This window comes from Oryctolagus cuniculus, chromosome 1 (genome assembly GCF_051225735.1).
Source record: "Oryctolagus cuniculus isolate XC-2025 breed Fujian yellow rabbit chromosome 1, ASM5122573v1, whole genome shotgun sequence".
In the NCBI taxonomy this organism is placed as follows: domain Eukaryota; kingdom Metazoa; phylum Chordata; class Mammalia; order Lagomorpha; family Leporidae; genus Oryctolagus; species Oryctolagus cuniculus.
Genome location: NC_142867.1, coordinates 81,694,764 through 81,710,919, shown reverse-complemented (window position 1 = coordinate 81,710,919; position 16,156 = coordinate 81,694,764).

Here is a 16,156-nt window from a genome sequence, read left to right as displayed (position 1 = left end):
AAATACAAATTTATAAGTAATCACAAAAGAACCTGAAGATCCAAATCAATGCTGAAAAGGAATAAAACTGGACGCACCATGCTTTATTTCAAAATGCAATACAAAGCTATGAGTAAAATTGTACAGCATTGATGTAAACACATATATAAAAATCAACAAAAGAGAACAGAGAATCCAGAAATAAACCCATGCATAAATGATCTTTCTCAATGTACTAAAAATGCACAGGGTAGAGAAGAGTTTCTTCAATAAAACAGTGTTGGAAAAACTGGATATGCACGTGCAAAAGGGTGAAATTTGAGCAACATGTTACATCATACCACAAAAAAAAAAAAAACTCAAAATGGACTAACTTATAAACATAAGACATGAAACCATAAAACTGGGAGATAACAGAGGAGAAGGTCTTCATGACATTAGTCTAGGATTAGTCTAGGCAGTTGATGGAATAAGTACGTAAGTCTCAGCCATTTAGGTTTCCTGTTACCCTGACTTCTTTCAAGAGACTAGTTCAGTCTCACACTCTGTATTGTTCCCCCACCCCACTCCCTGCATTCTTCCCCAGGTTTGGAAGACAGTGGGCTAAACCTGAAGAACCAGTATGGAGAAGCTTATCCCTGCCTACTGACCCCCACAAAAGGGCCCACCCTGCTGGGGTCTGGGCCTCTGTCATGTGTTCAGTCTGTGAGCATGATGGTAGTTGGACGACCTCTGTGAGTTTATTTTCTCTGAATAAATTCGGTCTGGCTGCAAGTTTATATTCTGTCTCCTCTCTGTTCCGCACCTTTTCCCTTACTTTTTGGTGCCCTCTGTGAGGTGGCAATAATCTGTGCCTTTTTTTCCTAATACTTTGCACCAATCTGTGCCTGTTTTCCTAACAAAGCAATGATCTCATGGATATGACAACAAAAGCAAAGCTAGAGAAGTGGAAACATATCAAAATAAAAAGTTTCTTAGTAGCAAAGGAAATAATCCACAGAGTGAAAATGAAACCTGTGTAATGAAAGAAAGTATTTGCAAATCAAATATGTAAAAGGGGTTAATCTCCCAAATATGTAATTTCTACAACTCAAAAGTAGAAAAAAACTAATAGTCTGATTATAGATAGACTAAGGATGTAAGTAGATGATTCTTTAAAGAATCCATACAGGTATCTGAAAAAAGGCTCAATGTCACCGAAGCATCAGGGAGATAAAAATAAAAACCACGATCTGGTATTACTTTACATCCTTCAGGATATACTATTTTAAAAAGTTTATTGGTAAAATGCAGAGAAATTAGAAATCAATTTGGCAGAAATGTAAAATAATGCAGCCACTGTGGAAAACATTATGGCGTTTCTCAAAAAAGTAAGAATAAAACTATCATATGACTCACCAATCCCATTTCAGAGTATTTACCCAAAAGAATTGAGTCAAAGTCTTGAAGATATTTTAGTACTCCTGTGTTCATTACAACACTATTCACAATAGCCAAGATATGAAAACAATATAACTGTCCAACAATAAATGAATGCATAAAGAAAATTGGGTATACACATGCAGAAACTATTAATCTGCCTTTAAAAAGCATGAAATTCTGCAGCATGTTATAACATGGATAAACCTCAAGGACTTTATGCAAAGTTAAATAAGATACTCACAAAAACACAAATACTACAAGATTCCACTTACATGGGTTGTCTAAAGTCATCAAATTCATCAAATCAAAAAGTGAAAGAGGAGGTGACAGCATTGTGGTAAGCTCTGTAAAGCCGCTGCAATGCCAGCATCCCATATGGGCGTGGCTTCGGCTGCTCCACTTCCTATCCAGCTCCCTGCCAATGGCCAGGAAAAAGCAGCAGAAGATGACCCAAGTACTTGGGCTCCTGCTAACTATGTGGGAGACCTGGAAGAAGCTCCAGGCTTCTGGTTTTGGCCTGGCCCAGCCCTGGCCATTGAGACTATATGGGGGGTGAACCAGGAGATGGAAGATTTTCTGTCTCTCCCTCTCTCTGTGTAACTTTGACTTTCAGATAGATAGATAGATAGATAGATAGATAGATAGATAGATAGATTAAAAAAAAAAAAAGAAATGGAACGGTAGAATTCAAAGCCTGGAAGAAGATGGAATGGGGAGTTACTAATCAATAAACAGAGTTTGAGTTAAGCAAAATGAATAATTTATATGAGATCTGCTGTACACCATGGTACTTATAGTTAACAATACTGTATTGTATACTTAAATTTTTTTAAGATGATAATGTATTAACATACTACAGAGAAACAGAAGTCTTTCCTGGATATAACTCACTTTTCATTATTCAGTTTTCAACTTAAATATCCCCTTCTCCCAAAAGCATCCCTATTTAAAATTGTGCTTCTACTTCCAATCACTCTCTTTCAAATCATGAATTTAATTCCTTAATAATACTTAAAATGATTTATCCATTATTTTATTTATTTATTTCTGATTTTCCGTATGCATCTGAAACAAAAACTTCTAGAGGAAATAAACTTATCTAAATTTCCACTACTGTATTTGAAAGATATAATATGGTAGCTGGTGTGTTTTAAACGTTATAAATAAAATTTCTTCAGTAAAATTGATAAAGAAAAAATAAATTTTCATAAATAAGAAGGAGGATAATCCAGGCAAGATCTAAACTGGCAAGTAGGAAATCAGGGAAACCGAGTAGCAAATAACAGCCAAACCCCACTTGTAGTCTGGCTCTGTAAATAAAATCATGTTGAAAGACAGCCATACTCATTTGATTAGTATAATCTATGGATACAGTGGCAGAGTTGAATAGTTGCATCTGGTCCCAAAAGCCTAGAAGATTAACTCTTACTATAACCACTTTAAATAGTGTACATCCAATGCTTCTGAGACCCTGTCTGTAAACCTTTAAACCTCCTTCATTATTACTGTAAAGGCCAATATGAAATCTAACCTTCTGTAGCTTGTCACAATATTCTGGAACTTTCAAGTCTATGCTGATTCAAATGCCACCATCGTTCTTACTATTTCTTTTATATTTTGAAAGTGTTGTAATATCATGAAACTTATTAAAATGCATCTCATTTTTGTTGACATTCTACTAAAATGTAATCTCAATAACAAAGAGTAATTTATCTTTCTAGGATCATTAGATGCTTTTCAATGGGCATTCAATGCATTTCAGACTATAGTAATATTAGCTGGGCCACTAGAAATTTACGAAGTTCTTAAAATCAACTTTTAAAAGATTACTCAGCCAGCAGTGAAACCATGTACATTTTTTACATTTCAGCAATTTTAAACTTAGAAACAAGAGACTATGAGCAACTTCATTTGCCTGCCAAAGAAGTCTTAAGATTATCCCAAAGATTCCTTATTTTTCAGAATTCTAGCTTTTAGAAAATTATGACTTGTTAGTTTTACATAACTATATATCAAATATACAAAGACAGTACCTAATAGACACAAATTATGTTATATCAGCACCATTTAGTATTCCAAGATGAAAATGTGCTAGAGGCCAACAAAGGAAGAAAATCTGAATTTGCGGAGATTTCTAAGGACACACGTACTTTACTCCCATGCTTGACCTTACTGAGTTATATCCTTGATTAGGACTGTTGAATGAAACCAAGAGAGCCTAATCAAATCAAATCAGAATTGGAAATTCATTGCTCACCAAAGGTGAAAGTGGAGACCTGTTAAGGGAATGTGAATGCTTTTCTGGGTATCTTTCTTAATTACTTTAAGTCTGTGGGAAAGCAGTTAGCATAACTATTTGAATGCCTTGGAAACCCACAAGTTTACAGTTAAACACCAAAATAAAATGAAAATAATCTACCAGCCTACTTTTGACAGTTCACTTTTCTATTGTTTTTACTATGTCCTGCAGCAATCTTCTATGATTAATTTCACATAAACAGAGCTAGAATCACAACAAATTTTTAAAAACTAAAAGAAAACAAAACTGATATATAATCATAAAACATATTATTCAAATACTGTGCTACTTAATGTTCATGCCTCTCAGATTACCATGTAATACCTGAAGGTATATAGTAGTTTTTTCACAGAAGCCATGGAATGAGGAATTTCAAGTTCTGCTCTATAAGAGTCAGATATTAGGTCTCCAAAAAATCATTTTATATTTTTTGGTGAGTCAGATTTCTGCCACCCAGAAAACAACCTACTTTCATAATCACTCAGTCTAAAGGCTTTCTTGAAACCCATATTTAAGAAGATGAGCAATAATTTTTATTATAGGTACTGAATTTGACACATTTTAAGTTTTTTAAATACTTTTTAAGGTTTAATTAATTGAAAGGCAGAGCCACAGAAAGAGAGAGAGTGTGTGTTTTCCATTCACTAGTTCACTCCCTAAATGGTCACAATGGACGGAGATGGGCCAAGCTGATGTCAGTAGCATGGAACACCACTTGAGTCTCCACGTGGATGGCAAGGGCCTAAGCACTTGGACCATCAACTGTAAAAGTACAGAGGTCTATAAGGTTTTATAGAAAGAGGAGTGAACTGAATCTGGAAGGAGATTCTGACTCTGGAAAGAGACTCTCTGACAAATTAAAATAATATTTAACCTGAGACTTGCAGGATGAGTAGGAATTAGATTAGGGAGAAGTGTGTATGTATTTGTTAGAAATTGGTATCTGCCTGCAAAGTTGGCACCATATGGTTGCCAGTTCCAGACCTGGCTGCTCCACTTCTGAGCCAGCTCCCTTCTAATGCACTTGGGAAAGCAATGGAAGATGACCCAAATGCTGGGACCCCTTTACCCACGTGGGAGACCTGGAAGAAGCTCTGGGCTCCTGGTTTCGGCATGGCCCCACCCCGGCCATTGCAACCATTTGGAGAGCAAACTAGTGGGTGGAAGCTCTCTCACTCTGTCTCTTCTCCTCTCTCTGTAACTCTGCCTTTCAAATAAATAAAAAATAAATCTTAAAAAAAATCAAAGAGAAGCAGCCACTGGGGCAGCAGTGAAATTATCATTTGAGACATCCATATTCCATTTTTGGAGTGCCTGGTTTGAGTCCTGGTTCATCTACTTCCAGTTCGGCTCCCTGCTAATACACATCCCAGCAGGCAACAAATTAAAGTTGAAGACCTTGAGTTGCTGCCACCCTGTGAGAGACCAGATGGAGATCTGAACTCCTGGCTTAGACCTGGCCCACCCCTGAATGTTGTGGTCATTTGAGGAGTGAACTAGCAGCAGGAAGATTTCTCAGTTTCTCTTCTTTCTCTGCCTTTGCAATAAAATGAAAATAAATAAAATTTTTTAAAATATAGACAGCTTAAAAAAAAAGAAGAGAAAAAAATGGCACTAAAGCCATAATACCAAAGTAAAGTGCCTAGATTAATTTTAAAGAATAACAAAGAGCAAACGGAGACTTCTCAACTCCGGATGACATGAACAGAGAATTGTTTTACAAAGATTGATCTGGCATCAGAGTGTTGTATGAATTAGGGGTAGGAAGAAGGCTAAGGATAAGTATTGGCTAGTTGTGCTAGCCAATACTGTAGTGCCAGTAAGATTTAAAAGAAAAACACAATGGTATTCCAAAGAAAAAAAAATCAATAGAAATTTGTGAGTGACTTACACAGAGTAAACTGAAGAGATCAAAACCTGAAAAGAATGCTCCTTCATGAAACCTACACAGAGTAAACTTAAGATCAGTGCCTGGAAGACATAAGGAAGAGAAAAAGTACATTTTATGGACCATATTTTTTAAAAAAATCAAGTAAAAAACAATTAACATCTACTCTGTTTGCATTTTTAAAAATTTGAATCATTAACTTCAGTCACCATGCTGCACGATAGATCTCTTGAATATGTTCCTCCTATCTTACTGTAATTTTATATATTTTGATAAGTATCTCCCTAATATGGAAATTAAACTATATGTGGTAATGCATTTCTTAATTGGCTAGATTTACTCATTCCACAATATGTATATATTGCAAAATACATACACAATAACTACATAGAATGTTATCTGTCAGTATAATTAAATAAATAGTCCTCTCTGGCAACAATAAAAAAAATGTAGACAACACATTTGTTGTGGCTTATTTCCTCACACTGCCTTCCCAGATGGATACATTTTGTCTTTCTCTGTTTATGAGCTATGCTTTGAAAATTGTAGTCATTCATTAAAGCTAATCCTTCATTAGTACTTTTAATATCATTTATGTAATATATATTTACTAATGTGTACTAAATGCTAGACAATGGTAGGTAACGGAGAAGCAATGATGAGCAAAATAGACATAATGCAAACTTCATAGTGAATAGAGTGTAATAGAGAAAATATTTAACAAATAATTTCATAGATAACTATTTAATATGAATGTTATGCATACTATAAGTAAAAGTACAGAGGCATATAAGATTTTATAGAAAGAGGAATGAACTGGGGCCGATGCTGTGCTGCAGCAGGTTAAAGCCCTGGCCTGAAGCACCGGCATCCCATATGGGTGCCGGTTCTAGGCCCAGCTGCTTCTCTTCTGATCCAGCTCTCTGCTATGGCCTGGGAAAGCAGTAGAAGATAGCCCAAGTCCTTGGGCTCATGCACCCATGTGGGAGACCCAGAAGAAGCTCCTGGCTCCTGGCTTCGAATTGGCATAGCTCCAGCAATTGCCGCCATCTAGGGAGTGAACCAGCAGATTGAAGACCTCTCTGTCTCACCTCCCTCTCTGTAATTCTTTATTTCAAATAAACAAAATAAATCTTAAAAAAAAAAGGAAGCAAAATGAACTGAATCTTGTAAGAGGTTCTGGGAAAGACTCTCTGACAAATTAAAATAATATTCAACCTGAGACTTAGGAATTAGTTTAGGGAGTTGTGTGTGTGTGTGTGTGTATGTGCATGTATATTTGTTAGAAATTAGTATTTCATATACAAAAGGTAGGATGAACAAGAGTTGTGAGGACAAAAGATTGTTGTGCATTTCAGGAACAGAGAAGGTCTGCATGCATTATGTAACATGATTAAGAAGAGATTAAAGAAAGATGAAGATGGATAAACAGACAGGAATTACATTATCTAAATCTTATAGAATCTGTAAGCTTGTCCATAAAGCAGTGGAAAGTTATCAAAAGACTTTGTGAGAGGTGTTTTTAAAATAAATTTATTTATTTCATAGAAACAGATAGAGGAGAAGGAGAGGGAGAGGTAAAGTGAGGTATCTTCCATCTACTAGTTCACTCTTTAATCCTCATAACAGCTGGAGCTGGGCCAAGCCAAAGCTAAGAAGTTTTCAACCTGGGTTGGGTTTCCCATGTAGTTGTCAGAGAACCAAGTACTCCAGCCATGATAAGCTGCCTTCCAGGGTATATATGAGTAAAATGCTGGAAGCAGAAGTACAGGCAAGACTTGAAACCTAGGGACTCCAACATGGAATTTTAGCATTCCAAGCAATGAATGATATGACAACTGTGCTAAATGTCCACTAAGAGATTTTTTTAACAATCAGGTGAAGTGTGAATATTCTAATAGAGAAATATAAGATTAGACATAGGAAAAACAGAAGGAGCCTATTTATCTACGCCCAGATAATTGATCATGGTGATTTTGAATAGTAACAATAAAATGTTAGAGAAGTGAACACATTCAAGACACAGTTTGCACATTTAGAAACCAGAATTGAGGCCGGCGCCGTGGCTCAATAGGCTAATCCTCCACCTAGCAGCGCCGGCACACCGGGTTCTAGTCCCGGTCGGGGCGCCGGATTCTGTCCCGGTTGCCCCTCTTCCAGGCCAGCTCTCTGCTGTGGCCTGGGAGTGCAGTGGAGGATGGCCCAAGTGCTTGGGCCCTGCACCCCATGGGAGACCAGGAGAAGCACCTGGCTCCTGCCTTCGGATCAGCGTGGTGCGCTGCCCGCGGCGGCCATTGGAAGTGAACCAACGGCAAAAAGAAGACCTTTCTCTCTGTCTCTCTCTCTATCTACTCTGCCTGTCAAAAAAAAAAAAAAAAAGAAACCAGAATTGGCAAGACTTGAATAATGAACTGGAAGAGAGGTGATCAGGTAGAAGGGATTTTAAGCAACACTCTCAGGTTTCTGAAAATAGTAATGCAGTGGATAAAAAGTCACATGTCGGCCGGCGCCGCGGCTCACTAGGCTAATCCTCCGCCTTGCGGCGCCGGCACACTGGGTTCTAGTCCCAGTCGGGGCTCCGGATTCTGTCCCGGTTGCCCCTCTTCCAGGCCAGCACTCTGCTGTGGCCAGGGAGTGCAGTGGAGGATGGCCCAAGTGCTTGGGCCCTGCACCCCATGGGAGACCAGGAAAAGCACCTGGCTCCTGGCTCCTGCCATCGGATCAGCGCGGTGCACCGGCCGCGGTGCACCGGCCGCAGCGCGCCGGCGCGCTGTGGCCATTGGAGGGTGAACCAACGGCAAAGGAAGACCTTTCTCTCTGTCTCTCTTTCTCACTGTCCACTCTGCCTGTCAAAAAAAAAAAAAAAGTCACATGTCAAGACAGTTAATATTTGAGGCAAAGCTGATTTGATGGGGCTATCATGGGTTTAAAGTTTGAGTGTGAGGTATCTACGTGGATTATTCAAACAATTATACATGTGGATGCTAAAATAAAAGTGGATTTAATGCTTGAATCAAATGCATTTGGGGAGAAAATTTTTAATGAGTATGGTAAAGTCAGGTAAAATAATTTTCATTAACTATAGTTTTTTGTTTTTTTTTTTTTTTTTTTTTTGGACAGGCAGAGTGGACAGTGAGAGAGAGAGAGACAGAGAGAAAGGTCTTCCTTTTGCCATTGGTTCACCCTCCAATGGCCGCCGCGGCCGGTGCACCGCGCTGATCCGAAGGCAGGACCCAGGTGCTTCTCCTGGTCTCCCATGGGGTGCAGGGCCCAAGGACTTGGGCCATCCTCCACTGCACTCCCTGGCCACAGCAGAGAGCTGGCCTGGAAGGGGGGCAACCGGGACAGAATCCGGCGCCCCGACCGGGACTAGAACCCGGTGTGCCGGCGCCGCAAGGCGGAGGATTAGCCTAGTGAGCCAAGGCGCCGGCCTATAGCTTCTATATTAGGTGAACTGAAATAATCCAAAGTTAATCTGGAAGCATTAAAAACTATGTACATTTTAACATTTCATTAAAATTCTGATAAGAAATTATCTTTTCAAAAGAAGATCAACTAATTTATCTAATAATAGTGTTAAGTGATCATATTATTCATCTTAATGCAAGTAAGAACTGTCCAAGGTCAAATCTCTTCCCACAAAGAAAGGCAGTATATTGTGCAGGCTAATGCACCATCCTTCCCAATCACTTTGTGTTTTCCTTTTTATTTTCAAGATAAGCAATATTTTTTGATGAACTAACTGTGTTTTGCAAAAGACACGTAGTTAAGAAGTCATTTCCAAAAACCCCTCCACCTCAAAGGATCAAATATCAATGAAATAAGTGAACTGTTGTAATAGAAATTGTCTTAGAATTAATTCCCTCCAGCACTTTTCTATGCATGAGTCCTTTGAATTTCGGGAATATGTTCCTCTAAAATTTGTTTAAAATGATCTGATGAGAAGGAACCTATATTTCAAGGGCAATGATTTTATATAATCATTATATCATGCATTTTTATACATTTGTTTATGAATAGTTTCATTTTATTTTTACTTAATACATAAAAGTTGTACAAGTTTAAGAGATGTTATCTGACATTTTGAAACAAGTACAAATTTGTAATGTTCACATCAGGGTAAACATTTCTGTCTCTTCAAACATCACTTCTTTATGCAGAAACATTCAAAACCTTTAGTGTTTTTAAAAATAGATCGCATTATTATTACCAGTGGTCACTCTACTAAACAATGTAACACCAGAACTTCTTTCTGTCCAACTACAATTAAACATTCATTAATCAATCTTTCCCTCTTTTCCCATCTCCACTTCTCTCCAGTCTGTAGTAATTAATGTTCTATTAGATCAACTTTTTAAATTTTACATACAAGTGAAGTCATGTGGTAGTATTTTAAAGCTTACTTACTTTATTTGAAAGGGAGAGTGACAGAGAAAGAGACAGAGGGAGAAAGAAAGATCTTCCATCTATAGTTCACTCCCCAAATGTCCACAACTTTGAGAGGTGGGCTAGGTGAAAGCCAGAAGCCAGGTTGCCCAAGTGTAGGTGGCAAGGATATAAGAATTTGAGCCTGCATGTACTGCCTCTCAGAGTCCTCATTAGTAGGCAGCTGAATTGGAAGTAAAGTCAGGACTTTATTCAGGCACTTCAATATGCAATGCGGGTGTCCCAATCAGTGGCTTAACCTACTGTGCCACAACACCTGCTCCTCATGGTTCTTGATGGTATTCTTTCTGTGCCTTGCTCATTTCACTTAACATAATGACCTCCAGTTCTGTACATGTTGTTGCCAATGATAAGATTTCATCTTTTCTTATGGTTCAATAGTATTCCACTGTGTATATGTACCACATTTTTTATATCCATTCATCAACTGATAGCTATTTATATCGTTTCCATTTCTTGATTATTGTAAATAGTGTTGCAATAAAAAAGGAAGTCATTTATGCATTCACTTATTTTATATTTACTATTTTAACAACATACTGTGCTATTTGCTAGATAGGGGACAGTGGAATAAAAAGATGAATCAGAAATGCAATATTCTTTGAGAAAACATGATATATGGGAGTGGCCACCAAACACAGCAGTGTCTGTGAGACAGAATAAAGAGGTGAGAAAATCCATGATTGCACAGGGTATAATTTATGTGGACTTTATGAACAGAAGTATAGTTTTGGGCACCTGCAAGACAAGTGAACCCCCTCATGACAAAGCAGGAAAAAAAGGTTTTTGAGAAAAAAAGAAATGGTGGCTTACTGGAGTACACCCAGACTTTGTCAGAAAATATTAACATTCCTAAAAATGTTATCTGACTGTAGAGTAGTGATTTCTAGAGGAGTAGATGGACAGGAGGAATAAAGGAACATTAGATGGGACCAGTGCTATGGCGCAGTGGGTTAACAAACTGGCATGAAGCGCCAGCATCCCATATGGGCGCTGGCTGCGCCGCTTCCGATCCAGCTCACTGCTGTGGCCTGGGAAAGCAGTAGAAGATGGCCCAAACCCTTGAGCCCCTGCACCCGCGTGGGAGACTCGGAAGAAGCTCCTGGCTCCTGGCTTCGGATCAGCACAGCTCCAGCTTTGCGACCAATCGGAGAGTGAACCAGTGGATAGAAGACCTCTCTCTCTGCCTCTCCTCTCTCTATGTAACTCTGACTTTCAAATAAATAAATAAAACTTTAAAAAATAAAATTAAATTAAAAATAGACATTAGATAAAAGATATCAAAATATAGGTAGATATAATTGACTCTATTGTTCAACAGTGCAATGGAATGACCACAGCTCAAAACAATGTATCATGTATACTGTATAAAGAATTGAAAGATGTGAGCTGATGTTGTGGCATAGCAGATACAGCTGCTGCCTACAAAGCCAGCATCCCATATGGACACTGGTTCAAGACCTGGCTGCTCTGCTTGTGATATGGCTCCCTGCTAATGCACCTGGGAAAGCAGCAGAAGATGGCCCAAATGCTTGGTCCTTCTCAAATTGTATAAGATATCTGTATCCATTGAGAGAGCTGGAAGAAGCTCCTGATTCCTGGCTTCAGCCTGGCCCAGCCAGAGCCATTGTGACCATTTGGGGAAGGAACAAGCAGTCGGAAAATTCTCTCTCTCTCTTCCTCTTTCTGTGTAACTTTGCCTTTCAAATAAACAAATAAATCTTTAAAAAAATTAGTCCCTGAAGCAAATTTTAAAAACAAACAAACCAACCAACCAAAAATGAAAGATGGGGCCAGCCTTGTGAGGAGTCAAGTAAAGCTACCACCTGTGACATCAGCATCCCATAGGGGCGCTAGTTTGCAACCTGATCTGGATCAGTCCTGGCCATTGTAGCCACTTGGCAAGTGAACCAGTGGATGGAAGATCTTTTTCTCACTCACTCTCTCCCTCTCTCTGTAACTCTGACTTTCAAAAAACAATAAATCTTTAAAAAAAAAAGTATAATTGAAAGAATGGAGCTGTTAGACTCCAAACACCAACACAATGTAAGGAAATTGAGATGCTAATTGTGCCTAATTTGATCATTTTATGAAGTATACGTGCATGGAAATATGCAAAGTATCCCATTGAAAACATACAAGTATTATAAGTTAATTTCTTTTTTTACAAGTTAATTTCAAATTTTTAATAATATCGGAGCCAGCATTGTGGTACAGAGCTAAGCTGTGACCTGTGATGCTGGCATCCCATCTGAGCACTGTTTGAAACCCAGAAGCTGATCTGCTTCCAATCCAGATCCCTGATAATGAACCTGGAAAAGAAACAGAAGACAGCCCAAATACTTGGGTACCTGCCACTTCCATAGGAGAGCTGGATGGAACCCTCGATCAACCTTGGCCATTGCATATATTTGGAGAGTGAATCAGTGGCTAGAAGATACTTTCTCTTTCTCTCTCTCTCTCTCTCTCTCTCTCTCTCTGGCTCTGGCTCTGGCTCTGCCTTGCAAATGAGTAAAATAATTTTTAAAATATCACAGTTAGACTATATATCCCAAGGACTCAAAGAAACCTTAAATGTTTCTAATAATACTTTAAAGAAACACATAATGGAGCATTTAATTGTGGTTTGTCATGAAACGTACAAATAAAAATAGTAAAAATACAAATCTACATAGAGTTATAACACTGATGGCAAAGGACAAAGCAAAAAACAAGTGTGTCCTATATGTTAGAATGTCTTCCACAAAATTATCACCTTAGATTAACAGAAGGTCAGCCTTCCATTTAGTCCTGCAAGATGGGATTCTTAAGCACTCCTTATTTTCTCCAAACTCTTCCTTTAGTACATCTAGCCATTGTTTTGGGGATGGTCACCATCTAGAGATATCTTGCCAAAGTGCTCTGTTGACCTTGCCATGCCTTGCCCACGACCTACAGCATTTTCTCTTTGTGTTGTTGCTGCTGCCTACATGTCTGTTTGAGTTTTGCAAGGCTAATTTCACACTTCCCAGAACCAATCTGATGATAATCTGCTTTCTAACAATTTCTTTACTGGCATATTGTCTGTCTATGTGATAAAACAAATACCTACCCTTAATTTGCTTTTGTATCCATGGAAAGTACATAATTTCAACTTCTCCAAAGGCTCCAAAATATTCTTTAATTTATTTTCAAGAAGTATGTGGGCTTAATCCACCCACAAACAATTTTCACAGGGTCCTTTTCTTTTAAAAGTTTTGGCTTCACTAAATCTGTCAATTGGCCATCCAGTTTGTGTGTTTTCCCTTCCAAAATCTTAGCATTAGCATCTTTGAAAGTCACAAATCCAAATCTTCTTGATACTTCAATGACAGGATCTGGTTTAATTGTACAAGCTACAACTTTCCCAAATCTAGATAATATTTACTTAAATAGTTCTTGCTTGTATCCCAGCTCAAGTTTTCAATAACATTTTAACATCATCTGACTGATGCTTACTGACACTAATATTGGGTCCTTATAAATAATTCCATGTTACTGTACTGTTCATGCTCTCTATGATGGAGGACTGTAGGCAAAGCAGTACTGGAATGCAGTCTGGGTCCTGGCAAGAGCAGATAATGAGCATTGTAGAATATTATTAGTAGTAACAAAATGTTAATAATAATAATAATATCATTAGTGATTATAATATTGTTACAACTATCATTGATTGTTATTTTGGAGTTATGATATAAATATATATTTAGCTCTTCTTTAGTTTAATTATATGTATAACAAAATTACAATTTAGACATATACAATAAGATAAAATAAATTATTTATTAAAAGTTAAAGAACAGCTCAGGAAAAAATTGCAGAGGAAACTCTTCCGGATCTAGTGGATGTGACACGGAGGACCTACAGGGAGAGCAAGGTCACCCACCACAGAATTGAACAAGCCAAGCGAGGAGCTGGTTTTTTGAAAAAATAAACAAAATTGACACCCCATTGGCCCAACTAACTAAAAAAAGAAAAGACCCAAATCAATAAAATCAGACATGAAAAAGGAAACATAACAACAGACACCACAGAAAAAAAAAGAATTATCAGAAATTACTACAGGACTTGTATGCCAGCAAACGGGGAAATCTATCAGAAATGGATAGATTCCTGGAAACATGCAGCCTACCTAAATTGAACCAGGAAGACAGAAAACCTAAACAAATCCATAACTGAGACAGAAATTGAAACAGTAATAAAGGCCCTCCCAACAAAGAAAAGCCCAGGACCAGATGGATTCACTGCTGAATTCTACCAAACATTTAAAGAAGAACTAACTCCAAGTCTTCTCAAACTAATCAGAACAATCGAAAAAGAGGGAATCCTCCCAAATTCTTTCTATGAAGCCAGCATCACCTTAATTCCTAAGCTGGAAAATGATGCAGCATTGAAAGAGAATTACAGACCAATATCCCTGAAGAAGATAGATGCAAAAATCCTCAATAAAATTCTGGCCAATAGAATGCAACAACACATCAGAAAGATCATCCATCCAGACCAAGTGGGATTTATCCCTGGTATGCAGGGATGGTTCAGTGTTCGCAAAACAATCAATGTGATACACCACATTATCAGACTGCAGAAGAAACACCATATGATTATCTCAATAGATGCCGAGAAAGCATTTGATAAAACACAACACCCTTTCATGATGAAAACTCTAAGCAAACTGGGTATGGAAGGAACATTCCTCAATACAATCAAAGCAATTTATGAAAAACCCACAGCCAGCATCCTATTGAATGGGGAAAAGTTGGAAGCATTTCCACTGAGATCTGGTACCAGACAGGGATGCCCACTCTCACCACTGCTATTCAATATAGTTCTGGAAGTTTTAGCCAGAGCTATTAGGCAAGAAAAAGAAATAAAAGGGATACAAATTAGGAAGGAAGAACTCAAACTAGCCCTCTTTGCAGATGATATGATTACTTAGGGGACCCAAAGAACTCTACTAAGAGACTAGTGGAACTCATAGAAGAGTTTGGCAAAGTAGCAGGAAAAAAAAACAATACACAAAAATCAACAGCCTTTGTATACACAGGCAATGCCATGGCTGAGAAAGAACTGCTAAGATCAATCCCATTCACAATAGCTACAAAAACAATCAAATACCTTGGAATAAACTTAACCAAGGATGTTAAAGATCTCTATGATGAAAATTACAAAACCTTAAAGAAAGAAATAGAAGAGGATACCAAAAAATGGAAAAATCTTCCATGCTGATGGATTGGAAGAATCAATATCATCAAAATGTCCATTCTCCCAAAAGCAATTTATACATTCAATGCAATACCAATCTAGATACCAAAGACCTTCTTCTCAGATCTGGAAAAAATGGTGCTGAAATTTATATGGAAACACAGGAGACCTCGAATAGCTAAAGCAATCTTGTACAACAAAACAAAGCAGGAGGCATCACAATACCAGATTTCAGGACATACTACAGGGCAGTTGTTATCAAAACAGCATGGTACTGGTACAGAAACAGATGGATAGACCAATGGAACAGAATTGAAACACCAGAAATCAACCCAAACATCTACAGCCAACTTATATTTGATCAAGGATCTAAAACCAATTCCTGGAGTAAGGACAGTCTATTCAATAAATGGTGCTGGGAAAATTGGATTTCCACGTGCAGAATCATGAAGCAAGACCCCTACCTTTCACCTTACACAAAAATCCACTCAACATGGAGTAAAGACTTAAATCAATGACCCAACACCATCAAATTATGAGAGAACATTGGAGAAACTCTGCAAAATATAGGTCCTGGCAAAGACTTCTTGGAAAAGACCCCAGAAGCACAGGCAGTCAAGGCCAAAATTAACATTTGGGATTGCATCAAATTGAGAAGTTTCTGTACTTCAAAAGCTACAGTCAGGAAAGTGAAGAGGCAACCAACAGAATGGGAAAAAATATTTGCAAACTATGCAACCAGAATCTACAAAGAAATCAAGAAAACTATTTTTTTGTTCTAGTACTATTGGTTGAACTCTGTAATTAACACACAATTATTCTTAGGTGTTTAAATTTTAACTGAAAAGCGATCCCTGTTAGGAATATGGAAAACATTATACTGAGTGAAATAAGCCAGTCCC